This window comes from Myodes glareolus, chromosome 3 (genome assembly GCF_982192425.1).
Source record: "Myodes glareolus chromosome 3, mMyoGla1.1, whole genome shotgun sequence".
Lineage (NCBI taxonomy): Eukaryota > Metazoa > Chordata > Mammalia > Rodentia > Cricetidae > Myodes > Myodes glareolus.
This window is the reverse complement of record NC_142028.1, coordinates 103,076,957-103,089,503: the sequence shown is the minus strand read 5'-3', so window position 1 is coordinate 103,089,503 and position 12,547 is coordinate 103,076,957.

The window sequence follows — 12,547 nt, the reverse complement described above, 5'->3', positions numbered from 1 at the left end:
CAGAAAGGGTTTGCATTGCCAAGTCACTTTTGTTTAGTTTAGGTGTTTCTTTGTGTGACACTGAGAATATTTGCTTTCAACACAGGGAAGGAAGTAAAGAGAATTTTAGACCAGCTCTTTCAGGAGAATTTTCCCATAAAATTCAAAGAAAAGAAAAAAGAATAAACAAACAAAGAGTTTCTTTCTTCGTCAGGTATGGCCAAATGGAGAGATAGTAGTTCTCAGCCTGTGGGTCACAACTCCTTTGGCAAACCTGTGTCTCAAAAAAAATTTACATTACAATTCATAAGAGTAGCAAAAGTACAGTTATGAAGTAACAATAAAAATAATTTTAAGGCTGGGGGGTCACCCCAACATGAGGAACTGTAGTAAAGGGTCAAAGCATTAGGAAGGTTGAGGATCACTGCAGTAGAGGCCCCGATAGCCAGAGTTCCCTACCCAGCATCCACATGGTGGAGAGCGAACTGGATCCCAAAAGTTTTCCTGTAACCTCCTCACATAATCTGTAGTACACATGTATTACATGTTCTATAGTAAACATATACATACAAACATATACATGAGCACACACACAAGTGCATACATATGAACATGCACCTGTTTTTCTGTTGTGGTTTGGACAAAATGGTCCCCATGAGTGTCACTATTAGGGAGTGTGGCCTTGTTGAAACAGGTGTGGCATTGTTAGAGGGTGTACGTCAGTGGGGGAGGTGGGTTGTCAGATCTCAGATGCTCAAGCCAGGCCCAGTGTGTCTCAGTCTCCTCCTACTGCCTGAGGATCAAGATGCAGAACCCTCAGCTACCTCTCCAGCACTATGTCTGCCTGCACACCACCATGAATCTTGCCATGATGATAATGGATTAAACCTCTGAAGCTGTAAGCCAACTCCAATGAAATGCTTTCCCTGATAAAAGTTGCTTGGGTCATGGTTTCTCTTCACAGCAATAGAAACCCTAACTAAGACAGAAGTTGGTACCATGGGCTGGGCTATTGTTGTGATAGGCCTGACCATGGTTTTATTTGGAGGAACGTGGACTTTGGGTCAAAAGCAATAGAGTGCTCTTTAAGTGGGGCTCAATGGGCCATCAATAAGAACATAAAAGGCTGTGTTGCTGGGGATGACTTGAACTGTGGGGGTCTGTCTTAAGGGGTTTCAAAGGAGAAGAATGCTAATATGTGGCCTGGGACCTTTCTTGTGATAATTTGAGGAATGATGTAGCTGCTTTTTGCCCTTGTTCAAAATGTATGCCTGAGGATAAGTTGAAGAGTTTTGGATTAATTGTTGTGGCAGAGAAAATTTCAGTACAGCTCAGTATTGACTTTGTTGTATGGTTATTAATGTTCACTCTTATGGTTATTAATGTTCACTCTTATGAAGACCTATGATGGACTGGAGAGATGACTCAGAGGTTAAGAACACTGACTGCTCTTCCAGAGGTCCTGAGTTCAATTCGCAGCAACCACATGATGTCTTGTGGCCATCTATAACGAGATCTGGTGCCTTCTTCTGGCCTACAGGGATACATGGAAGTAGAATGTTGTATATGTCATAAATAAATAAATTTATAAAAAAAGAAGAAAGAAAAAGAGAAAGCTGAACAAGGAAAAATACAAAATGTACAATTCAAGGAGAAAGTAGAATGGAGCTAAATTCTGTATTAAGTAGATGACTAGATTAAAGAAAACCCTGATGTTAAATGGAATAAAGGCAGTGGTGACCTCAGGGCAAGATCCCACTCAGCTAAGCTTCCAATTTGTAAAACGGAACAAAAAAGAAGCTTAGATCCAGGTGTGGTGGTCCATGCCTTTAATCCCAGCACTCTAGAGGCAGAAGCAGAGAGATCTTTGAGTTTGGGGCCATCTTGGTCTACACATCGAGTTTCAGGACAGCCAGACTTAGTCATTGAAAGAAACCATTAAATCAGAAAGCTGATAAAGATGCAATTGAACAAGGGTGCCATGTTTCAGCCAGAGAAGAACTTGGCAGAACTAGGGCCTTGTGGTTCTGGCTTTAGAGTAAAGGATAGAAAAGGGGGTTAAAGGGGTTCTCTCTGAGACTAAGGAAAGCTGCAGAGGTCAGGCATGTGTCAGGGGTGTCCCTGCATGGAGGCCTGGAGAGGCCATTTCCTGAAGTTGTGAAGGTGAAGCCTGGATTGCTTTGGAGAAACCAAAATGTTGGAGATGCCAGAGCTGTGGGATACCTGCCTGCCCAAGAACACTGATTACAGGAGTGAAACAGTTCAAGAGAAAGAAATGTGTTGCAGTCAACAAAGCCGAAAGGAGTTGGAGAGCTGAAGAGCTCTTTGGCGTCAGATGTGGAGATGCAGAGCTGGGAGTTTACTCAGCTGTTTTTCTGGCCTTGCTCTGGTCTAGTATTTCCCCTCCACGCTCCCTTTCCTCCCTCTCAGAATGGTAATGCGTATCCTGCGCCACTGTGTGTTGGAAGCACGCGATCTTTCTTTCCATTTTGATTTTTACAGGGGTCACAGTTAAGAGATTGCTTGAATCCCAGAAGAGACTTTGAACTTTGGACTTTTAAACAGTGCTGATGCTGTGATAGACTGGGGACTTTTAAAGTTGGACTGAACGCATTTTGCTTTATGACATGGCTACAAGCCTATAGGGGCCAAGAAGTGGAATGTGGTGGTTTGATGAAAATGAGCCCCATAGAGTTGCCCTATTAGGAGGGTGGCCTTGTAAGAGTAGGTGTGCAATTGTTAGAGAAAGTATGTCATTGGGGGTGGGCACTGGATCTCCGAGGCTCAAGCTTGGCCGGTGTGTCTCAGTCTCTTCCTACTGCCTGAGGATCCAGATGTAGACCCGCAGCTACCTCTCCAGTTCCATATCTGTCTGCATGCTACCATACTTCTTGCCATGACGATAATGAACTAAACCTCTGAAACTGTAAGCCAGCCCTCAATTAATGCTTTCCTTTATAAGAGTTGCCTTGATTATGGTGTCTCTTCACAGCACTAGGAACCCTAACTAAGACATTCGTGTTAACTGAGCTAGGTGACACGCATCTGTAATGCTGGTATTGGGAGGTCAAGGCAGGCACATCAAGAGTTCAAGGTCAATCTCCGCAATATAGCAAAGACTGAAATATTTAGAAAATCAGAAAGAAGTCTTTGAACTGTCTGTCATCACCAAGTTGTCTTTGCTGTACTAGAGAGTTCATGCTGAAAATTTGTAGCATTTAATTTGAGGGAGGGCTAGAAACCACAGATTATCTGGTCTATAGTGACTTCATTTTAACAACTGGAGAGAAAGAAAAGCAAAATGAAAGGTACCCTCTTTGCCTACTTAGAAGATTAAATGTAGCAGAAGCATTTTAATGTTTATTGACATAAGCAAAGTTGCTTTATCTGTTGGAATTATTACCCCACACAAAAGAATACCCCTGCTGATCAGCAAGTCTCTCAGGGCGGCTACTGTCTTTGCAGAGGATCTTAGCTAGCAGGCCCAGATGTAGGGAACAGTTGCTTTTGTATTTCTATTTTAATACGATGTTATAAAGAAAAATCTTTATGAGAAAAAAAATCAAGGGGTTGAGGGAAGGAAAGGAATTGGAACAGGATCTAAAGATCGTACACCTCCTAAAATGGTGGGATTACAGGGCATAGGGAATGGCTGTTGAATAGACCCATTAGTGGTAATTGGAGCTGTCAGGAGATAGTGAACTGCCTTACTCTGCGGAGGTCACCTTCCACTGTGAACTAGCCTACCCTTTGTGCTAGAGAGTAGCGGTGCTCTGGACTGGAATGAAACGCCTAGCAAAGGCTGTGGTAATCTCACTCCGACTTTATTGCCCATCCTTCTCCCAGCCCCCAGTGCCGAACTGCTGTCTGCACTACATTAGAAGGGATCCCTCGCCATCTGACTTGCAGTTACATTCAGCTCAGGGGAGTCCTGGGAGGGACTGCGAGATGGGAAGGAGAAGCAAGAGATTTTTGCTTCTTTGCTCTTAGATGTTTCATTCTGTGGTTCCTTTCTGCAGAGGCCCTGTGTTCCTTTCAAGGGCCACAGCTGGGCTGGACTAGGTCAAATGAGAGCTGGGGTTGTAAACTTCAAACAGACATCACTTAGTGTCGGGAAAGGGCAGAGCAGGACACAGAGACCAGAGTCTGAGGCCTCTTTGGATCTTGATTACTAAGAAGCCTAAGCCAGGAAGCACTCAACGCAGAACTACAAAGACTGCTAATTTCTTACAGTTCTCTTCTTTGCCTGGTCTGCTTCAAGTTTCCTTAAGTTAGAATAACAATAAAGGCCGAGTGAAGGAAAACTTCTGACCCAGAGAACAGAATGTCCAGCCTGGGTGGGAATATGACATTCCAGTTGGATAAGGTCAGTGACCTGGCTAAGGAACCGCCCCTCAGAGGGAGGGACCGCTCCTAGGGAGGCAGTTTCACCTTAGGCCATATTAACCTGATAGACAGAATAATTGTCTGTCAGAGATACTGTACTTTTCCTTCCCAGAATTCTCATCCCCTAGAGAGAGAAGTCCCTGGAGGCCAGTGGCTGTGAGGTTCATCTGAGTCTGCCCAGCCTTCTGAGTCTGACTCAGAAAGTTAGGCTTTGCTTTTTTCTTTTCTTTTTTTTTTATATCTTAAAGGTAAAATTCATGAAATTTGATGAGTATGACTGAATTGGTTCTTTCGACTCTCCCCACCCCCACTTACTTCACTGAAGTAGATGGTCCCACAGACTCTGAGGTAGCTGTAGGCACAAAACCATATCCAAACAAAGCAACAAAGTCATCAGTTCTTCCTTTTGGACACATTGTCTAAAAATGCAAGTCAGAATCAAGAATGTTTACTTTTTCTTAAGTGCAAAAGAAATTTGTTTCAGTAAGTGTCACAGGGTGGCCCTTGAACCACACAGCCATATCTTACTTCTATGGAGTCAGAATGTATCTGGCAAGGAGAAATAAGAGAGTTCGTGACTGGCTTAAGTTAAGGGCAGACAAACTCTAGTTTGTGGTCTAAAGACATGGCCCTCTGAGTTAGTGGATTAAGATGGCTTTTACATAAAAAAAAATCCAGCTTATTACATCCTGTCAAATCAAGGAAAGAAAAAAATCTGGGGCTTTGAGTTCTTTCCCAGGAACAAAAGAGGAAAGTAACCTTGCCCTTAATGCAGCAGAGTGTGAATGGTTTTGCTCTATTAATAGCAAAGTGTGCTATGTTTTCTGGACAGTGACCCACAAGTGTACAAAGGATTACCCTGTCCATTAATTTTTCCAGATTCCACACAGGGCTTCAAGTTTGCAGGAGGGAAATGTCAGAAAAATTGCTGCACCAGCTCATTGCAGCAGGGTTTCTTCAGAAAAATTAAAAGATGAGCTGAAAACAAAAAGCGTTTCTGAGGGACCCCTTTGTTAGCCTCGAAGCGAAAACTGTTTGTTGATGGAGTTTCAGACTTATAGCTCCTCAGTGAGAACTCACCTGAAGAGTCACAGCCCCAGCAGCAATACACTGTGGATTCAAAACAAAAGACAAAACCATACCAAGAAAATGAGGCCTTGAGAAATCGCTCAGTGGTTAAGAGCACACACCACTAGTGTGGAGGATTTGTGTTCAGTTCCCAGTACACAAGTCAGGGATGGTTTACAGATGATGGTTTAAGGCCAGCTTCAAGGACTCTTACCCCCTCTTCTGGCCTTTGTGAGCAACTCATTCTCATGCACAGACACATACACAAAATAAAATTAAAATATTAAAAACAGCCGGGTGGTGGTGATGCATGCCTTTAATCTCAACACTTGAGAGGCAGAGGCAGGTGGATCTCTGTGAGTTTGAGGCCAGCCTGGTCTTTAAAGAGAGTTCCAGGACAGCTTGAGCTATTACACAGAGAAACCCTGTCTTGAAAAACCAAAACCAAACAAAGAAATAAACAACAACAACAACAACACCAAAAAACCCACAACCGAACAAAAAAGCCAAAACAAAAAAATGCAAAACAAAATATACAATCTTAATTGGTTTTCTTGAGCTCATGATAAATTGACAAATATTACCAATATTTTAAAGGAACCAATTCTCGGTCTAGTGCCATGGGTCAGCGGATAAAGATGCTTGCTGCCAAACCTGATGACTTGAGTTCAATTCCTGAGACCCACATGTCATTAGGAGAGAACCAGCTACCACAGGTTGTTGTCTGCCTTCCACGCCTGTGCCGTGGCACACACATATCCCTCTATAAATAAATATAATTAAAAATAAAAATATTTAAAAGTAGTTAATGCTGGGTTTAAAATATTGAAAACTTTTGACTCCACAAATTATCTGGGTAGAGCAATTATGTGCCAATGTATTTTAAAATATTTTCATTTATTTTTGAGAGTTTTACACATTTATACAATTATATTTATACATTCATACAATTATATTTTGATCATATCTATCAACCAGTACCTCTCCCCGACTCCCCCTAGGCTCCCGCTCCAATTTCAGGTCTTTTTTTGTTCTTGTTATTAATAATTCCCATGAGTCCAATTAGTGCTGCCCATATGCATGTGGGCATGGTGCCACCCACTAAGGTATGGGCAACCTACTAGCAGCCATGTCCCCAAAGGAGTGTGACATTCTCCCCTTTGCCAATAGTGCCTCTGATGAGCATGAATTTGAGAAGGTACTAAGTCAGTACAACCTGAAGCCCTGTTTGCTGAGATAATGTTAAAAGTTCATGGAGCAGAGACAGCATAGAAGGCAAGAGCTTGTGAAATGTTTGTGTTCGCAAATAGTTTTCAGAACGTGTCTCATCATTAATATGGGTCTTGTTGTTCTTTTTGTTTGTTTTGTTTTGTTTATGAGATAGGGTCTCACTATGTAGTCCTTGCTGGCCTGAAACTTACTGTGTTCTATATAGACCAGGCTGGTCTGGAACTACAGAGATCTGTCTCCCTCTATTTTCCTTGTGCGAGGATTAAGGGCATGTGCCGCTATGCCCAGCAGAAAAACCTCTCTCAATCACTATTAGTGAACAGGAATGATTCTGAAAATGAGCTTTCCCTCCGGATTCGATTATGTTTCTCAATATGAAATCACAAGGCAAAAGCAGCCTCTATAAACATCTCAATCTATGACTAAGTCATATAAACGGCAAATGTTCTTTCCATCCTATGTGATGTCAAGCTGCTTAATATGCTCTCTGTGCCTTCAGTGATTTAAAAAGCAAGATTTCCATTTCCACAAAACTTGCAGATGATATGGTTTTTTTATGCTCAAACTCTAATTCTAACAGCATTTCCTGGGATCTCAACGCAAATGGGAAAGAAATTTCCATACATCAAAATGCATTTATGAAAGTAGAGACATATGAAAACAAGGATACGGTTTCTCAGATTGGAGGAATATCATCAAAATTGACACATTATCCAAATAATCTACAGATTCAATATAATCTCTATAAAAAATCCTAAGATATTATTTATAGTAGTAGAAATTAAAATCCTAAGATTTGTATTGAACCATAAAAGGTCCCCAAAAGCAAAGCAAGAACAATGGGAGAGATATTGTACTTCATGATTTCAAAATGAATTGCAAAGCAACAATAGTCAAAGGAGTATGATTAGGGATCAGAATTAGAGGTAAAGAGTTGCCTAGCATGCTTGAAACCCTTGAGTCCATCGCTATATCCAGAAGAGCAACAAAGCATGTACTTATGGCAGGGTGGTGACGGCACACACGTTTAATCTTAGCACTTGGGAGGCAGAGGCAGGTGTGTCTTTGAATTTGAGGCCTTCCTGGTCCACAGAGCGAGTTCCAGGACAGCAAAAAACAACAAAACAAAACAAAAAAGAACCCCAGCCAACAACAACAAAATAAAGGGAGGAGAAAAGAAAAGAATATGCATGTCTATAAAAGAGAACAATGAAGCTGAACAGGTCTCTCAGAAATGCATTCATAGTCCATAGTCCTCTGGCTCACTGATGTTCAGTAAGGATGCCAGGAACTCACATGGGTCAGAGATAGTCTCTTTAGCAAATGCCTTTTCTAAAACATTTGACACGAGGAAGAATGAAAGTAGATTCTATCTCATCCTTTTGGGAAAATAATAAATTAAAGTGGACTGATAACTCACATTTAAGGCCTGAATCTGCCTAACTAGTAGGAGAAAATAGAGGAAAAAAAATCTTGAAATTGGTGGTCATGATGATCTTTTTTTTTTTTTTTTTTTTGATATGACACCAAAATCACAGTCAACAGTAGAGAAATGGGATTGTATCAAACTGAAAATCTGTACAGGGAAGGAAACAATTCACCAAGTGAAGAGATAATCTATGGAGTGAACAGAGTATTGGCAACTCTGACCCTGCAAAAGAGGTTCACATTGGAACACATATGAAACTCAAGCAACTTTAATAGCAAAACAAACAAACTTTAATTAAAAAATGAACCCAGCAGCCACACCGACTGGAGGAGACCAGTGATTCAAGCAACTTGGGAGTCTTAGGCAGGAAGAGCATAACCAGCCTGGGCTACAGACCGAGTTCAGTGATAGCCTGGGTAACTATGTTTCTGTCTCAAAACATAAAGCAAAAGAAGGGCTGATGCTATAATGCAGCCCTGGATGCTTGTCTAGTGTGTCTGCGGCCCAGTTTCCAACTTAGGGGATAGGAGAGTAGGAAACACCTCTTTCAGTTAGTAAAGCTTTTATAGAATTTTCCTCCATACTGGAAATCTTATGAGCTGCAATTTTACTTCAGGATAAGCCCCTTATACAGGACCATCTTCTGAGTCAAACTACCACTGTCTCCAGGAGTCCTTCTGGGCCTTCTCTCAAAAGACCATCACACCTGGGCCTGTTGACTGTTTCTCTCCCCTCATATAAGGAGGGGGCATGAAGGATCATAAGACCCTCACCTGAGTAGCCAGCCATGCCTACCAATCACTTGTAAGTCATTCTTTCCAATTTTGGTGTGCTTCTGGGGAAGGGGCTATAGCATATACATGGCAAAGAGAGATGGGACAGGGGTTCCATCTGGGAAGCCATCATCCCTGCTGGGTTCAAACCTTCCACTGTGGCTACTTTAAGGTTTCCTATGGCCCTGCCTGTAACTGCTCTCATTGCTCTGTAAGTAAGTCTAATAAACTCATTGGTTCTTCTAGGTAAACTTTGGAATCATACATCTGTTTGTTGTTGGAACCTTAGTGGAAGGGGTAAATGTCCCTGTTCTAATCTCCAAAAGAAATGAAATTAGTATCTTGCATTAATGTCTATACTACTTATTCATGAGTATAGTAGGATATAAACACTACCTGATGTCCACTGCTGGGTGAATGACACGAATCATATATATATATATATGATATATATTCATATGTATATATATCATATATATATATTCAAGGTACGTAAATAGTCCTCTCTGATTTTGTTTTGCAGTGCTGTGGAGAAAATCTGAGATCTCATACCTCCTAGGCAAGTGCTCTACCACCCAGATACACCTCTAAGCCCACTTGGTGGTGTTGATTCCTTCAAACCTTTTTCTTTTCTTTTTCTTTCTTTCTTTCTTTCTTTCTTTCTTTCTTTCTTTCTTTCTTTCTTTCTTTCTTTCTTTCCTTTTCTTTTTTTTCTTTTTTGGCAAAAGGTAAATACATCCTTGCCTCCCTGACCTGGAACTCATTCTGTAGACCAGGCTAACTTGGAATTCACAGCATTTGCCTCCCATGAGATGGACTCAAAGGCATATACCACTACACCTAACACTTACAAAATATTAAAAGCATTATATCAGGAAGGATAACTAGGTGGTGGTGGTTCATACCTTTAATTCTAGGACTTGGGAGGTAGAGGCAGGTAGATCTCTGTGAATTCCAGGCCAGCCTGGTCTACAGAGTGAGTTCCAGGACAGCCAGGACTACACAGAGAAATCCTGTCTTGAAAAAAAAGGATAAAAACTAAGACAAACTACTCTTATTTCATTTTCATGGTGATGTCTGGTGAAGTAGAAATTTTAGAACATAAGACAGTACTAATGTCAGTGAGGTTACCTGATCTTGGACTTTCAATCATAAAATGGCAGTAGCTTGTTTTGTTTTGGGTGCTTTTTCTTCTTTGGCCTCCCAGGCTAATAAAACTCACAAGGTGATATCTCTGGTGTAGGAGGATCTTCTTTCTATGTATTGCTTTCATTGGTTGAATAAAGAAAACTGCCTTGGCCTTTTTATAGGGCAGCCCTTAGGTGGGCAGAGTAGATAGAACAGAATGCTGGGAAGAAGGGAAGTGTGGCAGACACCATGATTCTCCTGTCCAAGACTGACACTGGTTAGACTCATGCTGGTAAGCCACAGTCAAGTGGCGATACACATTAATAGAAATGGGTTAATTAAGAAGTGAAAGTTAGCCAGTAAAAGGCTGGAGCTAATGGGCCAGGCAGTGTTTAAATGAATACAGTTTCTGTGTAATTATTTTGGGTATAAGCTAGTCGGGTGGCTGGGACAAAAAGCAGGCCAACTCCTCCTACTACATATCTCATACCTGGTTTTAAGATTTTTGTTTTAAAAACCTGTGGCTTTAGGGATGGAGAGATGACTCAATGCTGGGAATTGAAGTGCTATACTATTGAGGTAAATCCTATTTAAAAAAACTGTGATTGACTACAGTTAACAGATACACAGGGCTGATTCATACCTCTGGTTCTACCAGGCATGTGAATAAGGGCATCCCAGATCAACCAGTCTCCAAACTGAGTGCAGACAGATGATAAACAGACCCAAAGGGAGCTAGCAAACCCAGCCTGGGCAACCCAAAGGATGCTGAGAATGGATTCATGATTATGACTTTGTAAGTTCTGCTGCACAGCAAAAGCTGGCTGTTACAGGTAATTGAGGTGATGCCTTCTTTTTGTCTTTCTGTTGTGCCCCAGTGTAGAAGAGGGCTGCTTGTTCTTCCTGGCCACTCAGCTAGCATAGACCTGAAATAATCACACAGAAACTGTATTAATTGAAACACTGCTTGGCCCATTAGCTCTAATTTCTTATTGGCTAACTTTTACACATAATTTAACCCATCTCCCTTAATCTGTGTATCACCACGAGATCGTGGCCTACCTGCTAAGTTTTAGCACGTCTACCTCTGGTGGTCGATCCATGGTGTTGCTCTCTGACTCTGCCTCCTTCCTCTTAGCATTCAGCCTAGCTTTCCCTGCCTACCTAAGTTTTGCCTTGCTATAGGTCCAAAGCAGTTTCTTTATTCATTAATGGCAATCACAGCACACAGACGGGACTTCCATATCACCCCAGGAGCTGAGCTATGTGCTTTTCATCAGACCAGGAGAGGGGAGGAAGGAGAGGTGTAATCCCCTCTGCCCTTTCTTGTTGCATCATTAGAGTCTGCTGTGTTTCTTGATCAAATGTCTTCCTTCCTGATAGTTAGTCTCACACACACAGCTTCGTCTTACTGTACTGCCTATGCAGAGGGGAGATTTGGGATTGCCCATGTTACTAAGTCTCCCTTGTGATCCTTCAAAACTCTACCTAGGGCCCCGTTACAGTCCCTTATTAAGCAGTTCCAATTTTCCTAATTTGATTATGCCATCTGTTTCTTGCTGGGACCCTGACTGAGAATAGGCCTTATCCAGAAGGTAACATCTTGGCAAAGATCTGAATGATCCAACGGAATGAGTCATGAAGAGAGCTGGGGGAAGTGTCAAGCTCCTGCAGGAGCAAGGAGGCAGGATGAATAGCGTCGAAAAAACTGTGAGGGGAGGCTGGGGTGTGGACGGAAAGGTCAAGATGGTGATGTGTGTGATGCGGACAGAGATGCAAGGCCCAGGGCAGGTAAACCATATATAGTCTAATTGGCCTGTGTAAGGGCTTTGGCTTTTATTTTGAATGGAACAGGGACAATTGGAATCACATACAACTAATTAAATCTAATGAGTTTGCTTTCTGTTATGTGCTGACAGAGGCTCAGGCTCTCTGTGACTCAGTGGTGAATTTCTCTTCCCAGTGCCAAGCCTGCTGATGAATGCGTGGGCGTGCTCAGTCAGCCCAGCATGCTTGGGTGCAAGTTCAAGGCTTTGTGTCTCCCTTGATGCTGTGGGTGACGTGACCTCTCTTTACAGTCGGTATTCAGACTCCAGTGTCTCTTTTTTGTTAGCATATTCTTTTTAGTTCTGCTAATGATTTGGGAGTGGACACACTTTTCTTACTCCTTTTCTTTCTTCTTCTTTTTTGTTGTTGTTAGAGTCAATAGGCCCTTCTATGCTGGCTTCAGAAGCTGCTTATCTAAAGGGTCTTCTACAATGGAGAACTAACTGCCCAACTAGTTCAGGGGAAGAATACAAGGCATTTAACAGAGAAACACTGTCTGCTTACCTACCTCTTAGAGATGGTAGATATTATCTTGACTTTTTAAAAAGCGGGCGGGGGGGGGTGGCGGCTGGGGAGATGGCACAGCAGGTAAAGGCTCTTGACACCAAGCCTGATGACCTGAGTTGACTCCCAGGGATCACGCAGTGGAGGGAAAGAACTGACTTCTATAATTTGTTCTCCAACCTCCACGCTCACATAATGGCACACACATGACACCTCCACCACA